Genomic DNA, 24,829 nt, shown 5'->3' with positions numbered 1-24,829 from the left:
TCAAGCCCTCCAAAAAAGTTGCTAAGAGCTGCAGGCATATTTCAAAACAATGCTATGTTTTATTCAACAAGACACTGATTAATATGACATAACATTTGGATTTGGTATCTTACACACCCAACACAGAAACAGAAAAAACATATGATGAAAAAATTTACTTACATGCCACCAAAACACTCGTTCTTCAATAACTCTCTGGAAAAACATGATACATTTCCAATAATTTGCATGAGATCGTCTTTTGGCAGCCTGAAAAAAATACCGTAAAACCAAAAAGCTCAACCTTGTGCAACAATGTAAACAGTCCGTGTTACAACTAACCCCGCATTAGTTTTTGCCCCGCGTACCCCTACCTAATGGTGACGGTGACAGTGACAGCTGGGTTACATATTTTGACTCAAAAAAGTTTGTGTGATATCAACTGTTCCCAAACTTCTAAGACGTACAACATACCTTTGATATCATGCATTCTGCTTTGATTTTTATCCAAAACCTAGTACAATCTGACAAACATACACGACTGTAAAAAACACACTGTGTGGATGTGCCTTTAGACAGCTAGTTAATCCAAGGTCACACGCTTCCTAGACCAGCTGAATAGTCAACATCTGCTCTGTCCAAACACACGGTATAAACTACAGCACAGGTTTTGACATTCAAAGCTAATGAGACCGTAATAAACTAATGAGACCCCCAAAGGGCCCTCGGCTAACTCAGACGCAAATAAACAAGTCGCAGGAAATGTCAGCAAGTTCTGTTTAAAAACAAGTCTCATTGATGTTAATCTGGATGCATCCCTATTGCATAAAAAATACGTAGAGTAATTATCACATGCAATTACAGAGATACAGAGTTCACAAATGCCGTCCAGTTGAAGGACAGGTCTACGTAGAAATACTGTAGATGTGTCAAAGTAATACTTTGATTTAACCTAAAATCAAACCTGAAATGGCATTTTTTGCGCTTTTCATTTGGAGCCCCATATGGCTAAATATATATAAATATATATATATAAATATATGGGCAAAAAATATATGTACTAAAATAATTTTACCCAAAATTCACAAAAATGTATTTTTCACCAATTTACTTTTGGCCATTTTTGTATATTTTGAAATATACATATATATTTTAAAGCATTCACATTCACGAAACATTGGAAGAAAAACTTAACATAACAGGTTTAAAAAGGTTCAAATTAAATATATTTTCAACGGCAAAAATATACTTGTAATTTTATATTTTATAGATAATTAAACATTTTCTCTTAATACTTTATACATTTTATAAAAGCTTTTATATTTTGGCCAGAAAAAATATAATTCTGCTTTATGGGTTGTAAAATTAGAAATTTGTTGCCCCTGAAATACATTTGAAATACATGTTAAGGTTAAAACTAAATATATTTATAAATTAAAACACATATTTAATTAAGCTTTACTTCCTACAAAATGTATTAAGCATAAATTTAAAATATAGTTTTGTCCAAAGAAATTAATTTTTTTGCCATATGGGGCCCCAGTTCATTTTCAACCCTGCGTGGGGTGAAAAGGGTGAAACCCGCTTACTTGTAATATAACCTATGTTTGGTTGTTTCGACCCAAAATGCCCTTTTAAACACATTATTGGGTCAAATATAAAAAAATTGGGCTTAATTTAACCCAACGGTTGGGTTTTTTCCTCTTTTACTTTTTCGAGTGTAAGTTCTACATAACCCAGCAATCCTTTAACAGCACACATGCGGTCTGCCCAGTGGGAATTTGTTTGTATTTCACACTGACAGGTCCTTTGATGGCCCGCCTTCTAATTTTAAGAGGTTGAGAAGAGACAGCAAAGGTCCTTTCTGAGAAAGAGACACATCTGACAAGGACACGCTTCCTTTTCTGTCCTCCTTAAATACCATGGAGAAGGCCACCGCATGGAGTCAACCTTCATTAGCATCACCCGCTGTTACTGAGGGGAATTAATTGCACACCTTTAATGACAGGGCAGACTAATGCCTAATGATGATAGCCATCTGCGTTTAAGTTCATGTTGGGATCGCACTATGTGTGAAACATCAAAACTGTCTCTGTAGACGCTGCCGGTGTATGTTTACTCTCAGGTGTTGGGACACGATAAGTAATGAGGAGCAAATGAACACAACAGGTTGGGTTATATTGTCGTTGAATACACACAGGTGATTGGCCAATAATGAAGAAAGAATTAAAGTTCGCTCTTTGCTCAGCTTGAAAGACATGACATTGCAAGCATTACCTAATGTTTGTCCTGAATACGATCAATGAGGCAGTTGTTTAAAGGTGCCACAGAATGCATTAAAATAATGTTAAAGGAACAGTATGTAGGATTGTGGCCAAAACTGGTATTGCAATCACAAAACTTGTGGCTAAAACTGGTACTGCAATCACACAGCTGGTGGCCAATACACAAAATGACAACATCAACATCAGTTGAGGGCTGCAACTGCACTTTTTAAATGACAATATCCTGGCCAGACCACTGTTATCAGTGATATAAGTATTTGAAATGAAAATGATTTCTTCATGTCTAGTGACATATCAGGGCCATTTTATGATTAATTGATATAAATTTCTTACATACTGTTCCTTTAAATTGTTCTCTGATATCTACATAGAAGGTATGTGGCATTATTAAGTACAAAAATTACCCAGAGACGGTTTTACATGTGCATTTATAACCCTAGGATTTGCCTTTAGAATAATAATGTTGAGCTCTGCTCTGATTGGCTGTATCTCAAAGCAGCTCATTTCAGTAGCTCTGTGTGTGTGACTTTAAATGTTTAGCCGAATATACAGAATTTAAGGAATAATAATCAATTGTTTGGAGATTGTTAATGGACATTTCTGAGTGGTAAGTTTGTATTTTTTCAGTATGGACCTGCAAACGTAACTGTAACGTCAATAGTAGAATTTTAGCCTAAATGTTAGCATATAGCATTGATTAGCATATATCGCTGACTCAGCGAGCACAACTTTGTTTTTAGCATTGCACTTAATTCAATGTGTAATTTAATATTGGGGCATACATGTCGGTGTTATGTTGAGATTGGCCTGTTTTCCAGCGGTCTTTTACATGCGCAAGGTTCACATAAGAAGGAAACAAACGCATTTGAGGCTCACGATATGTCATTGCCATGTACAGAGCTCGTATTATTCATCTATGCCTAGGTAAATACAGCATTTTGAGTCTACATCACCTTTTCAGCCCCAGTCTATAGTACACTTGTTTTGTTTCTTTATCTGGTTACATTGTCAGTGCTGTGCATGCTAGTCACGTTTTCTTGCTGTCAATCAGTAGTCAACTTTTAAGTTAAGCAAGGTTTCTGCAATAGCAATTCTTGTTTAAAAGACAGTTATTATGCCGTCTACATCCAAAATGTCTGCATTAATTTTTCTTTTTGTGACAGACAGAGTTCGCTTTTGTGCTTCTTTGGCACTTCTATTTATATATATGGCTTTAGTGCACTTTAAAGCATAAAAGAAAAACTATTCCTTTTATGCCTAAAAGTAAAATTGGTTATGTTGTGCCTATTTTCAAGTAACCTTGGGTACAATTGCCTGCCAACTAAGAAATGTAAAGGTAAATTTATTATTGGTCACCTGGTCCAGAAGACCAAAAAGGAGAGCTGTTTAAGCCCCTTTGTTTAGATAATGCAGCAGACCGCTCTCATTGTGATAGCTAATCGCATATTACACACAAAACTGAGGAAGTTTTTGTATTTACAGCACAAATCTGATTTTATGCAAATTAGACTTTATGCATACCTGGGTGATTCTCACAAAACCATTGAAACACCATGGCACTAATGTTTTTAGCTATAAAATGTGTAATATAGTAATATTAAAAAGCATCAGAATTAACACAATCCTGTGTTCTACCTTGCACAATGTGTGATTTCAACATAAGAATTTATAATTTGTCAATTTTATCTCATTTTCTGCTGAAATTCTCATTACCGCAATGTGTCCGGCTGTGTTTGAACATGCGTTATGTTGTAATTTAATCAAATTAACACAAAAATATTTAGAAAAAAATATATAAATGGATGTTTTGCTAGACTACTTTAGATGACAGAAAAAATATTTACTGAATATTCATGTATAATAATGATGAAGAAACATTAGGAAAACGATGTGTCCATGCCTGATGTTCTCATCCTCCGCAACACTTTTTGAGAACAGTTTAAGCACACATACAGAATTTTAATAAAGTTTGATTTTGAGTGACCAAGCACATGGATCAGTTACTTCAAGATGGCTACCAGGTAAGATAATTTTTTTACAGTTAATTTGAAATATTGTCTTGTCAGAATGCTTACACAACATTTTGATTATCATTACCGCAACAGATGCTTATTAAATGTTAATTTAATTAATAGAAGCATAATACTTTGATTTGAAATGCATGTGCAGAATCTCCAAATTATGTTCTTTCAGGTTTGTCATGTCATTTTGAAAATATGTCAGTGTTGATGTTTTCTGACTGTTGCGGTAATGAGATTTTTTAGGACTATTTTTTTAATTATGTTACAAAAAGTGTTAAATGATAAGTAAAAGTGTTTAAATTAATGTTCCCATTTACTCCAGACTTTGTTTTTCAATGTCTGGTGGGAAAAAAAGTAAATTTAAGCAATTTTTACATTTTCATGCTTGACATTTTTAAAACCAAGTTTTCGTGAGAATCACCCACCTATGACGGTACGCAGTTTTAAGTACTGTACATTAATCACTTTATAATACTTGTGCCATATTTAATGCAACCCCACCCTCTAAATTGACACCTGAAAACAAAACTTAATTGTTATTGGTCAATCATTTGGCTTTTTCAAGTGGCTCTTCCTCTTTAAGTCACCACCTGCTGTGGTGACAATGAAACACTATTGATCTCATTTTTTCATGTGGAGGGGTCTTGTCTGCTTCCAGTGTGAGGTAATTGAATATAATCTGTATGTCTGAAGTTATGATACAGTATGCTCATTAAATATAGACCACCAGGATGTTAGGACTGGGGTCTGTGTCGCCTATAGGATGAACCAACACTGTCTTATTACAGTAGTAGCGACTGTTAGTAATGTTTATTTTTTAAAGCCTCTGTTATGTTGCTAAAATGAACATTATTTTGTGTATGTGGTGTAATGCAATGTATTTGCGTGGTTTATGTAAAAAAAACACATTATTTTCCACATACCGTACATAAATGTTGCTCCTCTATGCCCGCCTTTCTGAATCGCGTTGATTTTGTACAGAGCTCATCGTTTTGAAAGGCGCGGTGTGCTCCGATTGGCCAGGTATCCAGTGCGTTGTGATTGGCCAAATACCTCAAGCGTCTGATGGAAATGTGACGCTCCTTACCATATTTGAAAGATTAGCTCCCAATGCAACACTACCAGGAGTTTATATTGTCGTAGACTTTGGGATTTGTAACTTTGCATATTGTTAATATGTACTAACATAAACTTACACACCAAAAGAAAGGAAAATATGGGCTCTTTAAAGGGTACATATCATGAAAATCGGACTTTTTCCATGTTTAAGTGCTATAATTTGGTCCCCAGTGCTTATATCATTCTAGAAAATGTGAAATAGATCAACCCAGTAACTTAGTTTTGGTAAACCATTCATTCCAAGCGTGTGAAAAAAAGCTAATTGAAATTTGGCTCCTCTTGTGATGTCAGAAGGGGATAATACCGCCCCTTAATCTGCACTATCCAACCATGGCACTGCCATTTAGTGCAGAGATCAACTCATTTGCATTTAAAAGGACACCCAAAAATGGCACATTTTTGCTCACACCTACAAAGTGGCAATTTTTATAATAAATTATCTATGGGGTATTTTGAGCTAAAACTTCACGTACATCTGAGGACACCAAAGATTTATTTTACGAAGTCTTGCGAAATGTCTCCTTTAAATCATATTATTATACACATAATAATTGTGTGTGTGTCCGTGTGAATATAACTTGTCATATTAAAAGTTGAAAAATGTCCATAATTTGCAAGACGGAATGCAGTGTTTTTGTTCGCATACATTATGAAGAAATGCACAGAGAAGTACTTGATGATGCAATTTCGGCACCATAATGCTGCAGAAACTCATCGACTTCATCAAAGCCGAGCGCCGAGGTTTAAAAAAAGTTTTGGGCAGAGTCAACGTGCGCTGAAAAGTGGGAGGAAGAGAACGATGACGGTGAGGTTAATGAGAAAAGAGAAACTGAGTGGGGCAGCGGCTTCGCTTGATCCGGCTCTTTAGCTGTGAACCAGCAGTCGGTTAATCAGGTCACGTAGAGCAATATGATATTCCCAAGGCCTCCGCATAAAAGAAGAGGCTAACTCGACGCTGGCAGAGAGGGAGAGATGAATCTGAGAGATGATGCTTTTGAGATATCGCTTCTTTGCTGGCAGTATCTTGCACGCTCTTCCTTTAGCATGGATGCATACGGGGTGAAGCTACATATAGGCCGTTTTGATAATTTAGATTCAAAGCTTTGGTTTTAATCTTATTATTAGAAAAATCTAAGTGCTCTTTGATAGTGCATCATGAAACACAATTTAAAGGGGCAACGTGCACAGCCGTACCAGTGTAAATAATGTAGTAAAGATGATATTCTCATACAGAGTCCTGCTGTGTAAATGAATCGTATAGGAATAGGAAATTCACACTTTTTATAATTTTCCAAATGAAGGGAGTAGGCACAGAATAGAGATTACATTTTTTATTTCGTATTAAGCATTTTACAAGGTCCATTTACAAGGCGTTGTACGAGCTACTTTCACCCTGTGACACTGGGGTGCATATTTGTTCCCTGTACAGTTCACATGGTACGAAATAGCAACCTCATAATATTCTTATCGATTTCTGTGAGATTCATTCAATTTAATTCAATTTTATTTATATAGCGCTTTTCACAATTGTTTAATCAATTGTGAAAAGATTAGGCTGTTATTTTATATTGTGGTCGGCCTTCATGGGTTTTTAATGGCCGATGCCGATATTAAGGCCGATATCTAAAATATGTAATTATAGTAAGTGAGAAATATACAAACAATTAGTAAAACTAAATTAACCTTTATTTTGCATAATAATTATGCAATATTTTCTTAATAAAAAAAATGTAATGAGGTAAAAAATTGTAGTAAGGTAAATAATTACTTCTTTAATCTAACAAAAGATTAGAAAACATCTATAATTGATGCCAAAACATTTATTTACAAATATTTAAACCAACAAATTTCATGAAATTACTTTACTTCGTAAGAGTGGATTCACACCAGCTGCGTTTGAGGCGTCAAATTCGTGTCTACCGCGTCTAGTTTGCCGCATTAACATTTTGAGTTTACTCGCTTCATTCGCACGTGAAATTCTAGTCATCGAGACATTTACGTGAAAATTCGCATCATGGGAGGGGCTTCTGCGACTCATATCACTACTAGAGCAAGCTCCTTATTGGTTAACACGGCGCGTTTTTCTGACAAAGTTCAACTCGCGTGTTTGCCGCGGCAATGCTCAAATCGCGCCATTTGCGCAAACTACACGTGCGAATGAGCCGGAATTGCACCTAACGCGCACGCTTAACGCCTCATTCACGCCACGATACCTCCAGACGCGCTTCAACACGTCTTTACATTGACTTAACATTGAAATCACTCACACTTGACGCCTCTACCGCGGCTAGTCTGGGTGTGTGTTTGATGTCGTGTTTGACATCAACATAAGTTGCGCAGACCGATGTATGACCTTAGTATCATGCTTGAATCAAAAGCAAACAGATAAGTCCACTTCTTATGCGCACTCCCGCCGCGGCTACACCGCCGATCCACTCAATGCTGTTTTCGGATAGGATATGTTTATCACCTTATTACTTTACTTGCACTTTTAATTATAATCATGATCAATATATGCATACAGCTGTGGCACAGTTGGGTGAGTGAGTTACGACATCGCTCTCAAATCTCTCCTAGATTGGCGCCTCACACAAGTACTGTCACACCCAGATTTTTGGCCTCACTAGTGGTGTGAATGTCTGCGTGTGTTTGTCCCTGTACAAATGCGCATCTGTGATTCAGCCAGTATTTTCAACCATCACAGTGAATCAGTAAGAGTGAGGTGAAGGATGAGATGTGCCCTTCCACCTCAGCGGTCAGGAAAGTGTGAGATTGCAGACGAATAAGATGCTTCTAGCTGTGTTTGAGGGATGTCAAAGTGTCAGAACACGGCCGGGCAGAGTCCAGCCGAAATGCGCGGTGTGAAGATGCTCCCCGGGGCTACGGTAAAGGGACGAGCTCTCAAATGTCAACTGTTGACTCTTTCCTTCTGTAATAACAACAACATACGCTGATAAAAAAGCCATAATGCTCTTAGACAAGTTACGTATAGAATAGTCTGAACGAATTTCCCAAATAGGAAGAAGTCGTGTTTGTTTGAGTGGTAAAGAACCACAGAGCGCTGCTGGGAAAGACAGTATAAGCTGGTTATTATCTGGTGTAAGCTGGTTATTATCTGGTCGACCAGACACTGTGTTCCAAAATCTAGCATGAACAATTTAAGCTGGTATGACCGTCAGGTGGCTGGTTGGTTGCTGGTGTGAGATAATCCACTGACTTTTACTGGATATAAAACTGCTGTTGCTGAGCTTAAGTGTTATGGTTTATTTTAATGTTTTGTTTTAACTCTTTCCCTGCCATTGACTAGTTATCTCGTCAATTAAGAGAAAATATTTGCTTAAAGTGTTCCTGATGACTTTTTATGTTAATCTGCAATACCGTGATTATCCACTAGATCCCCTTATCCAATTTATGAAAAATCTGATGCCAAAGTGTTATTTACCAATTTTAAACTCTATGTTTTGATAATCGTTCTGAATCTGATCTCTAACTAAATTCCTTCACAAAAATGCAATTATTTCAGCTTTTTGCTAAAAATGTATTTTTTAAGAAAAAAAAAACATATTTAAGAGTTTATAAGCAGAGAAAAATATAGATAGGATGAAACACGTTTTTCCCGTTTTGTTTGTTTGTTTGAAAGCAAATTGTCTGTTCTTTCATTTGATATATTTGTATGTTTATCTTTAGTATCTTTATAAAACTATACAGACCATAAAAGAGCCCATTAGCAACCTTTAATTTAAAGATTTAGTAAATTAATTAAATTCATATAAATAGATTTAATGTACTAAGTTGTAATTGCATTTACATTTGTAATTTTATGTTTTTTTTATATATTCTCTCTTCTGTTGTTGTTTCTATTTTAGGTTAGCAGAAATATTTTTATTAGCTAGACTAGTTTTATTTACTAGAAATGATAATAATAATCTCGCTGCTGAGCCTTTGCAAGTTCTCCAAGCATGCGTCCTTCTGAAATGAACTAAAATACAAGCAGTTCAGACTATTCGGGTACAAGTGCCACGGCAGAGAGAGGGGAGAAGATAAGCCAGAGATTGCCAGCGAGAATTTCATAAAGAGGCACCACGCTGTTTGCAAGAAATTGAGAGGGGAGACACTGAATGCGGCGTCATGCTGTAACAATCTCGGATGTGTTAGGCCATTTACAAGAAGAGCGACACATTTGGGGTGGCTTATACAGCCGGGCGCAGATGAGCGTGCTCCATCCCAGCAGGAAAAGGCATTGAATTCGGGATATAATTGAACCCTAGAGCTAACTGGAAGCTTCTCGCTGCTATCTTTCCTAATTAATCATGACTTAAAAAACCCCAAAAGTCCAAATACAAAGGGAAACAAGATAATGCGAGATATGAGGTTGTTTTATGATGTGCTTGTATAAGCAGATGGATAATACAGACTCCGGGACTCCTGTCATCTAATCAACACAGTGTATTCAGTGACATTTGGAGCTCCGGGTTTGGTACCACTAGGGCCTGACTTTGTATGGGTGACATTTAGATTGAAAAGAAAACTTTGAATGCTAGGTAGTGTGCTTTACATCGCATGACATCAATCAAAAATGAAATGTGGGTTTGAAAACTATAGGATTTTATTTAATAAGATAACTCTGGGGTTATGGAGGATAAACAGGAGAATATACACCCTTATTTTATGCGATTGTGTAAGAAAAATATCCATATGTCAAACTTTGTAAACCATGATAACTAGCTTCCGTAAAGACGTCATCTTGGATCACTCGAGAGTTTTAGCGTAGCGGGCGTTCGGTGCCATGGGTGCATTACGCAGTGACAAACGTGAATCACGTGGGTTCAAGATGGTGTCGTTACCGGAAGCAAGTTACTATAGTTTAACTCATTCCCGCCAGCCTTTTTTGAAAAATTGCATGCTAGCATTTTTTGCGATTTTCGAGTTTCACAAAATGCCTTCCAGAAAATGATGCTAATGCAGGGGTGCTGTAAAGGGGGGGTAAACAATGACGATTCTCGGGGCCCACGAGTAAGAAGGGGCCCAGAGAAGCCCCCAAAATTGTGGTGCTAAAAATTTCATGTAGTGTTAGGAAAAGTCAGGGAGCAGCAAGGCTTTATGATTTATTTAGACAAAGTTATTGACTATGCAAATTTCAAAACGGTCAAAATGACGCCTTGTTCGTTCTAGTGTAAAAGATAATTACCTCACTGCAAAAAATGATTTTAAAGAAAAAAATTCTTAGTGTTTTTGTCTTGTTTTCAGTAAAAATATCTAAAATTTCTTAAATAAAGATGCTTTTTCATGATGACTAAAACGACCCAAGAAATTAATTAGTTTTTAGACCAAAAATATTAAATGTAAGTGATTTTGTGCATGAAACAAGCAAAAATCTGCCAATGGGGTAAGCAAAAAAATCTTGAACATTTTTCTTAAACACTAAATTCAAGAAAAATTCAAGAAAAATTTGCTTACCCCATTGGCAGATTTTCTTTTGCTTGTTTTATGCACAAAATCCCTTAAATGTAATATTTTTGTCTAAAAACTAGACTTATTTTCTTGGGTCGTTTTGCTCATCAAGAAAAAGCATCTTAATTTAAGAATTTTTAGATATTTGAACTGAAAACAAGAAAAAAATACTAAGATTTTTTTTCTTGAAAAGCATTCTTTGCAATGCATAAGTTTAAATGTTATAGTTAAAATGATTGCTGGTGGCCGTTCTGGTGTTAAAAGTGCATGATAAGGGAACTCAATTTTCTCCCCATGTTAGGTCAAGAAAACAATGTAAAAAATAACAATACACAGTTTTAGTTAAACATTCAACACTGCAAAAAATGACTTTCTTACTTAGTATTTTTGTCTTGTTTTCAGTAGAAGTATCAAAAAATCCTTAAATTAAGATGCTTTTTCTTGATGAGCAAAATGACCTAAGTAAATGAGTCTAGTTTTAAGACAAATTAATATACAATTTAAGTGAAATTGTCCTTAAAACAAGCTAAATTATCTGCCAATGGGGTGAGAAAAAAATTGTGAAATAAGATTTCTTTTTTCTTAAACACTTAATTCAAGTACAATTTTCTCACCCCATTAGTAGTCAAAATACCATAAAAGCGCATGATTTTATGTTAATTAATATGAAAGTCTCAGCTGTGTTGGGGGCCCTGTAAAGATTATTTTTATGGGGCCCAAAATCCTTAGCAGCGCCCCTGTGCTAATGGTCTAATCAGATTCAATGAATTGTGCTAAGCTATGCTAAAAGTGGTACAGACAGACCCGGAGATCAGCTGAATGGATTCCAAAACGGTAAAAATCAAATGTTTAACTCTAGCGGAGCTGGAAAATGAGCCTATTTTCAAAAAAAGTGGGGTGTCCCTTTAATAATCAAATTGTCATTTGGGTGTATACTATTATTTTCACTAACCTAAAAGACACATTTCTAGGTCATAAGTTTGAATCGAACACATGTGCTGTTAATGCACAATTCAAAAACTGGCAAATGTATTTATATATTCTGTTATGATAATCTTAAAACACAACAGCAGCATAAAATCTCCTATGCCACTGTGCATGCAACCGCTATACATTTAAACTCTGCTCGCTTCAAGATTATTACATCTCAGCAGCATGCTAATGTCACCTTTTTCCATTTGAAGGGTACGACACGGAGTAGGTCAGGACACGCGCCACTTTCACAAAACACCAAACCTCAGGTGCGCAGAGCTTAAAATAGGCTTTATCATATCATATGCCTACAGACACGGTACATGCCTCAGCCATTTTGACCTTTTTGAGTATTCATTCCCCAATCGCATCGGCCAATCATAGGATGCGGATTTTGCAGGTCAGCGTAACCACTTCAAAAGAGAGAAGATGGAGTGGGTGGAAGGAGGTCAGCGACCTTCGGGGGATGCCAGGGTTTATCTGACAGTTGAAATGAGATGCGATTTCCCAGTGAGGGGTAGCAGGGAGGGCGGTCGAGAAAATGCCCCGTCCTCAAACAATCTTTAATGTCAAGTAATCTCATTGTGTGGGGAAATCGTGTTGTGGGTGTTGTTAGAAACAGGGAAGAACATAACACAGAGGCGAAAGGGTGGTAAATATGAGGCGCGAGACTGACATCACCTATTCGCCTGACTTACCTTTATACTGAGATCAACAGAGAATTGAGGTGAGGATGCACAAGTTGCACATCTTTATTGAAACACTATTTTTTACACATACTGTTACATCTTAAAGGAATAGTTCACTATGCTTTATATTATCACTCAATTTCTTAGTCAAAATGAGATCTTAGGCAGAATATCTGAGCTTGACACATAAGGTAGATGATGATTTATATCGCCAAGCTCTGATGACAAATGACAGGAACGCACCATTAACATCCAAGTCTTCGAAGGCCATACGATTGCTTTGACAGACTGAAACTTGTTGTGATTCATCATATAGGAGGGCAATGGTAGACCATTGTGTTACTAGTGCATAGGTTGTGGGTTCGAATCCCAGGAAACACAAGTACTGATAAAAAGTCTCTGTCAATTAGTGTAACTAGTATTTTTTAAATGAAAATATAAATATATTCAGAAAAAATGACTTCCATAGTATTGTTTTTTCCTACTATGGATGTCAATGGGGCCTCTGATCGGTTTAGTTACAAGCAAAGAAATGTATGTGTCAATGATGTGACGTTAATTATTTTGGGTCCGTATGGATAAATTAAATGTAAAATGGTTAAAATTTCTAAATAAATTTGCAGAAGACTTGCATACATTCTCTTTTTTTTGAGGACCAAGTCTAAAATTTCTGGTTTTATTTCATTTTGAAAGATTATTTGGGGGATAACTGCAAAAATGTCAATGTGGTGTAACCAGTCTGTGTCAATTGGTGTAACTAGTATTTTTTTAATGAAAATATAAATATATTCATAAAAAATTACTTCCATAGTATTCTTTTCTCCTACTATGGATGTCAATGGGGCCTCTGATCGGTTTAGTTACAAGCAAAGAAATGTATGTGTCAATGATGTGATGTTAATTATTTTGGGTCCGTATGGATAAATTAAATGTAAAATGGATAAAATTTCAAAATAAATTTGCAGAAGACTTGCATAAATTCTCTTTTTTGAGGACCAAGTCTAAAATTTCTGGTTTTATTTCATTTTGAAAGAATATTTGGGGGATAACTGCAAAAATGTCAATGTGGTGTAACCGGTCTCTGTCAATTGGTGTAACTAGTATATTTTTTAATGAAAATATAAATATATTCAGAAAAAATGACTTCCATAGTATTCTTTTTTCCTACTATGGATGTCAATGGGGCCTCTGATCGGTTTAGTTACAAGCAAAGAAATGTATGTGTCAATGATGTGACGTTAATTATTTTGGGTCTGTATGGATAAATTAAATGTAAAAATTGATAACATTTCTAAATAAATTTGCAGAAGACTTGCATACATTTTCTTTTTTGAGGACCAAGTCAAAAATTTCTGGTTTTATTTCATATTGAAAGAATATTAGGGGGATAATTGCAAAAATGTCAATGTGGTGTAACCGGTCTCTGTCAATTGGTGTAACTAGTATTTTTTTAAATGAAAATATAAATATATTCATATAAAATGACTTTCATAGTATTTTTTTTTAATACTATGGACGTCAATAGGGCCTCTGATCGGTTTAGTTACAAACAAAGAAATGTATGGGTCAATGACGTGACATTTAATTATTTTGGTTCCGTATGGATAAATTAAATGTAAAATGGTTAAAATTTCTAAATAAATTTGCAGATTTCTTGCATACATTTTTTTTTTTTTTAGGGCCAAGTCTAACATTTCTGTTTATTTCATTTTGAAAGAATATTTGGTGGGTAATTGCAAAAATGTCAATGTGGTGTAACCAGTATGTGTCAATTGGTGTAAGTAGTATTTTTTTTAATGAAAATATAAATATATTCATAAAAAATGACTTCCATAGTATTCTTTTCTCCTACTATGGATGTCAATGGGGCCTCTGATCGGTTTAGTTACAAGCAAAGAAATGTATGTGTCAATGATGTGATGTTAATTATTTTGGGTCCGTATGGATAAATTAAATGTAAAATGGATAAAATTTCAAAATAAATTTGCAGAAGACTTGCATAAATTCTCTTTTTTGAGGACCAAGTCTAAAATTTCTGGTTTTATTTCATTTTGAAAGAATATTTGGGGGATAACTGCAAAAATGTCAATGTGGTGTAACCGGTCTCTGTCAATTGGTGTAACTAGTATATTTTTTAATGAAAATATAAATATATTCAGAAAAAATGACTTCCATAGTATTCTTTTTTCCTACTATGGATGTCAATGGGGCCTTTGATCGGTTTAGTTACAAGCAAAGAAATGTATGTGTCAATGATGTGACGTTAATTATTTTGGGTCTGTATGGATAAATTAAATGTAAAAATTGATAACATTTCTAAATAAATTTGCAGAAGACTTGCATACATTTTCTTTTTTGAGGACCAAGTCAAAAATTTCTGGTTTTATTTCATATTGAAAGAATATTAGGGGGATAATTGCAAAAATGTCAATGTGTTGTAACTGGTCTCTGTCAATTGGTGTAACTAGTATTTTTTTAAATGAAAATATAAATATATTCATATAAAATGACTTTCATAGTATTTTTTTTAATACTATGGACGTCAATAGGGCCTCTGATCGGTTTAGTTACAAACAAAGAAATGTATGGGTCAATGACGTGACATTTAATTATTTTGGTTCCGTATGGATAAATTAAATGTAAAATGGTTAAAATTTCTAAATAAATTTGCAGATTTCTTGCATACATTTTTTTTTTTAGGACCAAGTCTAACATTTCTGTTTATTTCATTTTGAAAGAATATTTGGTGGGTAATTGCAAAAATGTCAATGTGGTGTAACCAGTATGTGTCAATTGGTGTAACTAGTATTTTTTTTAATGAAAATATAAATATATTCATAAAAAATGACTTCCATAGTATTCTTTTTTACCTACTATGGATGTGAATGGGGCCTCTGATCGGTTTAGTTACAAGCAAAGAAATGTATGTGTCAATGATGTGACGTTAATTATTTTGGGTCCGTATGGATAAATTAAATGTAAAATGGATAAAATTTCTAAATAAATTTGCAGAAGACTTGCATACATTCTCTTTTTTTTTGAGGACCAAGTCTAAAATTTCTGGTTTTATTTCATTTTGAAAGAATATTTGGGGGATAAATGCAAAAATGTCAATGTGGTGTAACCGGTCTCTGTCAATTGGTGTAACTAGTATTTTTTTAAATGAAAATATAAATATATTCATAAAAATGACTTCCATAGTATCCTATTCTTTTTTCCTACTATGGATGTCAATGAGGCCTCTGATCGGTTTAGTTACAAGCAAAGAAATGTATGTGTCAATGATGTGACGTTAATTATTTTGGGTCCGTATGGATAAATTAAATGTAAAATGGTTAAAATTTCTAAATAAATTTGCAGATTACTTGCATACATTTTTTTTTTTTTAGGACCAAGTCTAACATTTCTGTTTTATTTCATATTGAAAGAATATTAGGGGGATAATTGCAAAAATGTCAATGTGGTGTAACCGGTCTCTGTCAATTGGTGTAACTAGAATTTTTTAAAATGAAAATATAAATATATTCAAAAAAAAAAATGTGGAATAAAATATAATCATCTAGTTTAGTGTAATATGATTTTTTTTTACATACATTTGTACATAATTTGTCAAAGATTATAAAAAAAACAAAGCTGTTCAGCATATGTCAGGATAAATATTACAAAATCACTTCTAGAAATATACAATTATATATCTTTTTTTTTTTTTTTTGATGATTATGCTTACATGCCATCAAGGTGGATAAAATATTTTATATTTCTCATTCTTTTGCACAATTGGCGGTTACACCATTTGACATTTTCAGGTCCATGTTGCAAATGTAATTATTTACTGCATAAAATTAACATAAATACACCTGATGCATGCTTTTAAAACGAGTAAAAAAGTCTCATCTTGCCAAACCGTTTTTGTTACTGACCCTTATATGTTTGTAACAAACATAAAAGTGAGTAAATGATGACAAAATGTGCATTTTTTGTGAACTATCCCTTTAAATTGTACTTGACAGCCCAATATTGCATTGTTTTACCCTTGACATCTGTGTTTGCACTGCTATTAGATGTTATTTTTTAACACAAAATTGCTGGCTGTGCATTCAGGTTGAAGATTTTTATGCTGGTTCAGTCTGGTTCTGCCAGACTCCATGGAATTCCTGTTTAGACACAAGTAAAGTTACTAAAGTAAGTGTCAAAATATCAAAACCCCAAGAGGAGTAGAAACGGCAGAGCTTAAATGACCCTTGTCCAGGGCATCACATCACGTGTCACACACGGGTGAAGATGGCAGAAGGTATTTGTCTGTTAGGTTGGCTTTATTATAGTCAAGGTTAAAGGTTGCCTGCAGGGCTGGATCGATACGGGGAGTGAGCCGAGTCAAGGGCTCCCTACAGATACATACGTGTTAAAGGACATGTATGTGTGTGTTTGATACTGAGATGGTGGTAGGAGTTTACTTTGACCTTTAAGACACATGAAGCTGGTCATCTGATGACACTTTCAGTTTATTAACATTGTGCATTTGTCCAAAGCAACTTACAGTGCATTTAAATTATATATTTTTTTATTTTTATCGCTATGAGTGTTTGCAGGGAATCGAACCCATGACCTTTGTGTTGCCAGCGCAATGCTCTTATTCGTGCTGAGATGTAGAAAATTCAAGCAAAGGTTTCCATTGCTCTCTGTTTAATCATATTGCTGTCTGAAAATAAAAACGGATATATATAGAGAGAGATATTTTGTCTGTGTTTTTCTTTCTTATTCGTATCTATTGCAGAACAAACCAGAAATGAGAAGGAAACAAAAAATGAGCCAGTGCAAAATAAATGTCAGCTTATGTTTTGTCTTTTGAATTGCTTTTTAATATGCATTCAAATCCGACATGAATATAAAGTAAAAATAAACTCGAAGCGGTTATTTGCCCCAAAGTTTCGGGAAATAACCTCTGCATCTCACAGAAAGTGTTTGCAAACCAAACACTTTAGCAGCCGTTTGTATCTCGAGTCCTCTGAGACCGCCACATATGAAGCGAGCCCTCGTTTTGAATTTCAAATACATTTTAGCAATTCTCAAAATTCATCTATAACCTGGTCTCTCGGGGACAAAGCAGTTGCTTTGCAACGTTGCAAACCGCCCCATATGCTAAATATGAATCTTAAATGACTTGCAATGGAAATGTTAGTGCTCAAAAGTAAAACCGTAGGATTTTATTTAAAATGAAACGTTTACCGTTACTTTAAGAGGTCAGATAAACACATAAAAAAGAGCTATAACTTCAATAGCCCTCATTATATAGTTTCATGCTAAATTGACAGCATTTATCTCTTCATCCCTCTTATTTTCACGTTCACCATTTCAGAGGACTATTCAAAGCCGTACCAAACAAATCAATACATTAAATTGGAATAATGCTCGTAATGGCTCCTATTCAATGCTTTCCATTTGGTTTCAGAGGGGAGGCGGGGTGGGCCTGCTTAGCTTCACAAACACAAATGAATAGGACCCAAATTGAAAATCCATTGTGAGCTTTTCAAACGTCTCCGCTATTATTTTCGTCCAACACACCCTTTGTGTTATGCGTCTTAATTTAACTCGTATGAATGAAGCCGGGTATCTGTGTATGTTGTAATTTTACTGGAATATGTTGGCCTTTGAGATCTTTTGAAAACCATTTTTTTTCTCACAGATTGCATTCTGGGTTTTGTGTAAAAGAATTACATTTGTATAGCTAGACTAAAAGTACCAGACTTGCCCGAATGCCAACAAAAAGTTACAGGATTCTGATGAAGTGTTATTTTAAGTCAATATTTTTGTGTGTGCATAATAGCGTTGGTTGAACCTTTATAGAAATGGCATATAACATTTATGTATTTTAGCAGACGCTTTTATCCAAAGCCACTTACAGAGCGTTTTCCCCGTTATCGCAAATTTAGGATTATCACAAAAAAATGAGATATGTGTTTAAGATACGTTTTTGACACTTTTTTTGTCCCACAAACACTTGGTTTGTTCAACAAGATGATCTTGACAGATAAACACAACTTTTATAAAAAAAAAATGTTGAAGTCTAAATGTTTATTAGAAATAAAAAATATTATAAAACATAGTTGACATTTTGGAAGTTATTGAAAGTATGCTTGTGATATGATGTTCAATAAAAACCTGTTTGTTATTAAATAGTCTCAAAAGTTGACTGTTCACCACCCAGAGGAAAGTTTTTTATTTTTTTATCTAAAGGATGTTTTTCATAGCTCGGGAGATTTGATTTGTAAGTAGTGTTTCATTTAGATATCATCTTTGTTTCTAAAGTTTCTCCTGAAATAGGTTAGGAGAAAAATAGAAACAGAACAGCTCGTGAAATATAGAGTATTAAAAAAAATGTACACTGTCAAGCCAAAATAATTGAGTTTTGGATAAATGTGATGAGAAATTTGATGAAAGGTCAGGTTTAGTGATCATACAGTGCAGGCTTGGCAAATCTGAACTCGGTTACTGCCATTGTTGAGATCTATTTTGAAGCTAGTGAAGACATACTCAAGATATCCGGGTTGTCTGAGATGCAGAAAATTCAAGCAAAGGTTTCAATTGCGCTTTGTTTAATCATATTGCTGTCTGAGAATAAAAACAGATATATATAGATGTTGTCTCTGTTTTTATTTCTTATTCGTATCTATTGCAAAACAAACCAGAAATAAGAAGGAAACAAAACATGAGCCGGTGCCAAATAAATGTCAGCTTATGTTTTGTCTTTTGTATTGCTTTTTAATATGCATAAAAAATGCATTTAGATGCAAATAGACAAAATTCATTAAAGTGGACCAATTGTGCAATAGGGTGTACACATCAAAGATGAAGCGTGTGTTTGCATTCGCGGCATCTTTTGCATCGCCACGCGCAAATTTGCATCTGTTCGCGTCTTTGCATTGACTTTGTATGTTAACTACTTGCGCAAACCTTTGAATTCACGTTTGGTGTGTACGCTCAATAAATGTCATGCCAGAGCTTCTTCTTAGCTAATCCAACGTAGGGATGCACCTGAATAAAAATTCTTGGCCGAAACCGAAACATTGAAAAAGAGGCAACCAAGGCCGAAAACCGAAACAAAGAAAAAAATTATTATGCCAATTATTAGTACCACTGCATTTATATCTATCACTGTGTACTAACTTTACTAGGGGTGTGACGGATCACAAAACTCACAGTTCGGATCACATTACAGTTTTTGAGGCACGGATTGGATTATTTTTCGGATCAGCAAAAAAGGTTTGGAAAATCTAATAACAAAAAAAGAAAATGCAAACATTTGTAAAAAAGAACAAAGTTGCACATTAAGTAGCCTAAGGTCTGAAATAGCATTAGGTTCAAAAATCTAATTAAATGAATCATAACAGTCCTAATTGTATAAATTAAATATAATTATAATTATTTTTAGAGCTACAGAAGTGATTTTTGGTCTTTGGTTGTTTGATTTACATTAATGACACAGACTTCAGTTGGTTAATTGAGGTTACTGTCTCTTTAAGAACAAATAAGCACAGACTGGTTTCTGACTCTAATCTATACATACACTTAAGACATAAACACATCTTTTTATTAAAAAAAAAAGAATACTGTGGAGATCATTTTGTTTGTATGTGCCCTATCAATAACAGAAAGATTTTATGTTTGTTTGCTTTTTGAAACGCGTCTCTCCGTGTATGCACTACTGAGTGCACTTAAATGCGCGCGCACACACAGACGGAGGGCGAATTCCAAACGATGCAGTATAAACAGTCACTCCACATAAAACCGTTACGCTGTTTTTCATTCATTTATTTGCCAAATGTATGTTAATGGACTACAGTATGAGACACAACAGCGCTACTCTCTCTAAAGTTTTTTTTTAAATTAAATACGTCCACATCAGACAAGCAGGTCACGGTTTCTGTTTGTGTCATCACAACATTTCGGCCATATTGTTTCGGTGATAAAAGTCTTTTGGGCCATTTTCGGACAAAATTTTCCAGTGGCCGAATATTCGGTGCATCCTTAATTCAAAGGTCTAGGAAAAATAAATAGGCTTCTTAGTGAAGGATCACCCCTCCTAATTTGCATCATTCACATCGCCCTGCGTGAATTCACATCTATCCCTGTCTTTTAATTGACTTCATATGTAATCTACTTGTGCACACATTGAATTGGCGTTTGGTGTCTATCAAGTTTTACGCCAGAGCTTATTTTTTTTAGACAATCCAAAGATCCATGGGAAAAATGAATGGGCATTTTATTTTATTTCTTGTATTTTTCTCAACAAAGTCAAATGCAAGATAAAAGTCCTCAAGAAAAAATAAAAATTAGCTACGTAACTTTGGTATTTTTGTGTATTTGGAGTTTTTTGTAGCTGATGCCTTTGTGTGTACCCTAACTAAAAATGACATTTAGCCCTTCTGAGCTTAAAAGGAGCAACCTAAAGCTATAAACGTTTTTGATGCCGCAGTTAAACCAAATATAAACTCTTATGTCAGACTCCGTCAAAAATGTAGACACGATATATAAACTTTACGAGAGCCGTGACAGCTTGCAGACCCTTTGCTACTTCCCGATGAGAAATCACTTACACTTATCAAAACATTGCCTCATTAACACAACCCTACACTGCTTTCACACTTTTGATTGCTTGAACCCAAGTTTAATTCGACATGAATTCAAAAAGAAGCTTTAACACCAAACAGATGAACAGACCTCTGATGTCAAACCCGCTCCAACAGATCACATAGCCTGAAACTCTCCAGCCTTAAATGTCATATTGACGTATTGATCGGCAATCTATAAAAATGTATTGATGTTGTAATCCCTGCCGGGAGCCGCACAGCAGTCGTATTGGTGGGATTTAAAAGTGGCGAGGCTAAAATCTGACACCACTGAAGTGCTCACAAAGGAAGAGAGCTGTGATTAAGAGGTCCTTAATGAAGTGTCAGGAGGCTACGGGACGCACATTCGCCCCGAATGCTTGGACCTCTCTCCCGTAACCCCGCGAGAGTGACAGTGAGTGTTGGTAGTGGCCGCTAATTCTCTTTCTCCTATCTCTACACTTAATCATCCAATCAATCTTGCCTTTGACAAAGGCTCCTCTGATAAAACATCTCTCGCAGCAATCTCTTCTCCATCTCTGCTGCCATCCGGCCTACGGGGGAAGAGAGCGAGCAAAACTGTGTGGAGGGGGTCTTAATCTACTCATTCAGTTTCTGCCAATGCTTATCTCTCACTCTTTCTCTCTCTGTCTGTCTGTCTATCTTCCTCCCACTCACTCTTTCTCTCCCTCTCTTTCTGTTTCAAAGGACAAATGGAGCATGCAGCCAAAAAAAGAGCACAACCAAATTACATTGTCTCTTCAGAGTTCTCTTTCCTTCTTCCCCTATCTGTCGCTTTCCACCCCCAGCCTCTCCATCTGAAAATGAAGCTCTTTGAATTTGTCTCTGATGTTCGGATCCCTGTGAGATGTGGACGGGCTCACCACGAGAGCCTTGATTTGATGCAATGAGCTCTTTGCTTTCAAGATGTCATTTTCTGCCCGTTCCTCCCTTCTTTCTTTCTCATCTCATAAGAAATCTCGCCCACTTGTTTCCCCTTGTCTCGGTCGGTTATGTATGCGCAGTCACTGGCGTGCCAAATGCGCAAACATTCATTCAATATTATATTTGCACAATTACGATATAAATCCTCACGGGGTTTCCTAAAGGAATAGTGCAACTAAAAAATGAACATTTTCTCATCGTTTACCTAACCACCATCGACTGTTTGTCTTCCAGAGAACACAAAAGATGATTTTTTAAAGTATTTACTGACCACACACTGTTATTCAGGAACCCATATTTATTCAGTGTCGGTAAATGTAAAATACCAAAAAGGATTTTCTATTAGTTTCACCTTTTGTTTTATATAGAGTTGTGGAAATAAATCTACTTTTCTGTATTTGAGCTTAAAAAAAATCACAAAAATTCAATGGTATATTCATAAAAAATATTTGAAAATAGAGGGGAAATCACATCATAAAAAAGTGTTTTTCTCAAATACACGTTGGTCAAAATGAATGAACCCCCTTCGTGTACTCTCTATTTGCAAGGATAATAGCTTTGGGTCTTTAATTAAAATGTCCGATGAGGTTGAAGAATTCATGGCAGGTGATCTTATATTATTCCTCCATACAGAATTTCTCCAGACCCTTCATCGGTTGCTGCTCTCTCCTCTTAAGTCATTTTCTGTATGGTTCAGGTCAGGGAACTGTGATGGCTATGGCAGAACCTTGATTTTAAAAATTTGCTCATGAAAATTTGCTCATTTTCCAGCTCCCCTAGAGTTAAACATTTGATTTTTATCGTTTTGGAATCCATTCAGCCGATCTCCGGGTCTGGCGGTACCACTTTAAGCATACTGTAGCTTAGCATAATCCATTAAATCTGATTAGACTATTAGCATTGCGCTCCAAAAGTACCAAAAGTTTAGATATTTTTCCTATTTAAAACTTGACTCTTCTGTAGTCACACTACGTACTAAGACCGACTGAAAATTAAAAGTTGCGATTTTCTAGGCCAATAAGGCTAGGAACTATACTCTCATCCTGGCGTAATAATCAAGGACTTTGCTGTTGTAACATGGCTGCAGCAGGCGCAGTGATATTACGCAGCCCCTGAAAACAGTCCCCTTGGTTACTTTCAATAGCTGGAGACATTTCCTGGAACTGCATGTCATAGTTTCTGCAAGAGAGCGCCCTCTGGCTTTTGGATGTAGCGGCGTTTCACCGTATTTCATTGAGAAGCATAGCAAGCATCATCGGCCGATCGATCGGAGCATCCCTAGTGCCAATATTTTTGTTTACAACTCTATGTGACTTTGACCCAAACATATGGGTTATCAGCAAAGCACATGATCACAGAAGAAGCACATTGTAAGAAATACTGTCTGGGTTTATGTTCAGATTGAAGTGCATGTGTCAGATTAAAATGATTGGAAATTTCTCTCAGAAGCTAAAAAATACAGCAAAGAACTAAAGCAAAGGAAAATCATTATGTACAAATCAACATGGCTTCGCAGAAACAAAAAATGATGGGCCGTTCACCATCCAAACAACTGCCATGAAGGTAAAAAAGAATACTAATGGATATATCTATGGATATAATACTAATTTACTTCAGGAATTTAAGACTTTCCCTGCGTGAAAGTGTGTCTTTTATCCAGTAACCCTGGCTGACCGCCGCTGTCCATTGTGCTGAAAAGCTGCTGTCCATGGTGCTGAATATGCTGCTGTCCGTGGTGCTGAATATGCTGCTGTCCGTGGTGCTGAGGGCTTTAAAGGTGAAACACTTGAGGGAACCTGCATTACCAGACGTTTTTTTTTAGACTTTTGTATCAGCCCGGCTCATATCGAATGCAGGAAGCATTTCTAGTTTAATGTGCGATAATGCAAAATTCTGGGTTTCCTCGGGGCGTGACAACCTCATTTTGCAAAGAGAGACAGGAACCTTCTATGCAAAACGTTTGGGGGAAATTCTCTCATATCTACTCATTCATTGTACTGTTTAACAAGTAATGTTCACAAAGAAACCGCAATCAGCTCCCGAATAACGGCATGCAGCGGGAGCAGACGTTAAATTTGAAGCTAATCGTCTGCTCTGAGTGAGATGAGGCGCTGCTATTAATCGCTTTCATCATATTCTATATTTACTGCCCTATTTTACTGTCACAACTGACATCATCTCACATCGCGTCTCAGGTGAGAGGTGAGAGAGGAGTGCTAAATTTAGAGCGAGGTGGAAAGTATCAGAGTGAAATGAGAAACATGCATATTGTAGAGCAAATTTGAGCTCATTTAGTGACTTCATTCCTGTGGTTTCTTTGTCGATTTATTTCTCATCGTAATGATTTTGAGTTGTGTAAATTGCATCAATGAAGGTGAAGCTTTGAGCTTGACAGTGACAAATATTGGAAAGCACATGACTAATTGCTGTAAACTTTTGATGAATTTTTTCAAGGCCAATCGAGAGGCTGTATTTAAATGCCGTCAAATGAAAGCCAACATTATAATCGCAACAAATATATTTGTGATTTCCACAGAAAAATAAGCATTTATGGGTCTTGACACAAGGGTGAGTAATAAAAGTAATACAAAGGTGCTTAAAAGGTTCTTCATAGCGATGCCATATAACCATACAATAGAAGAACCATTTTTGGCTAAGTGGTTCAATAAAGAACCTTTCCATTTTGGATTATAAAAAGGTAATAAAGAAATGGTCCTTTGACTAAATGATTTTTTGAGGAACCACAAATGGTCTTTCCATGC

The sequence above is a fragment of the Paramisgurnus dabryanus genome, chromosome 7 (genome assembly GCF_030506205.2).
Source record: "Paramisgurnus dabryanus chromosome 7, PD_genome_1.1, whole genome shotgun sequence".
Classification (NCBI taxonomy): Eukaryota; Metazoa; Chordata; class Actinopteri; order Cypriniformes; family Cobitidae; genus Paramisgurnus; species Paramisgurnus dabryanus.
This window is presented reverse-complemented; position numbering follows the sequence as displayed.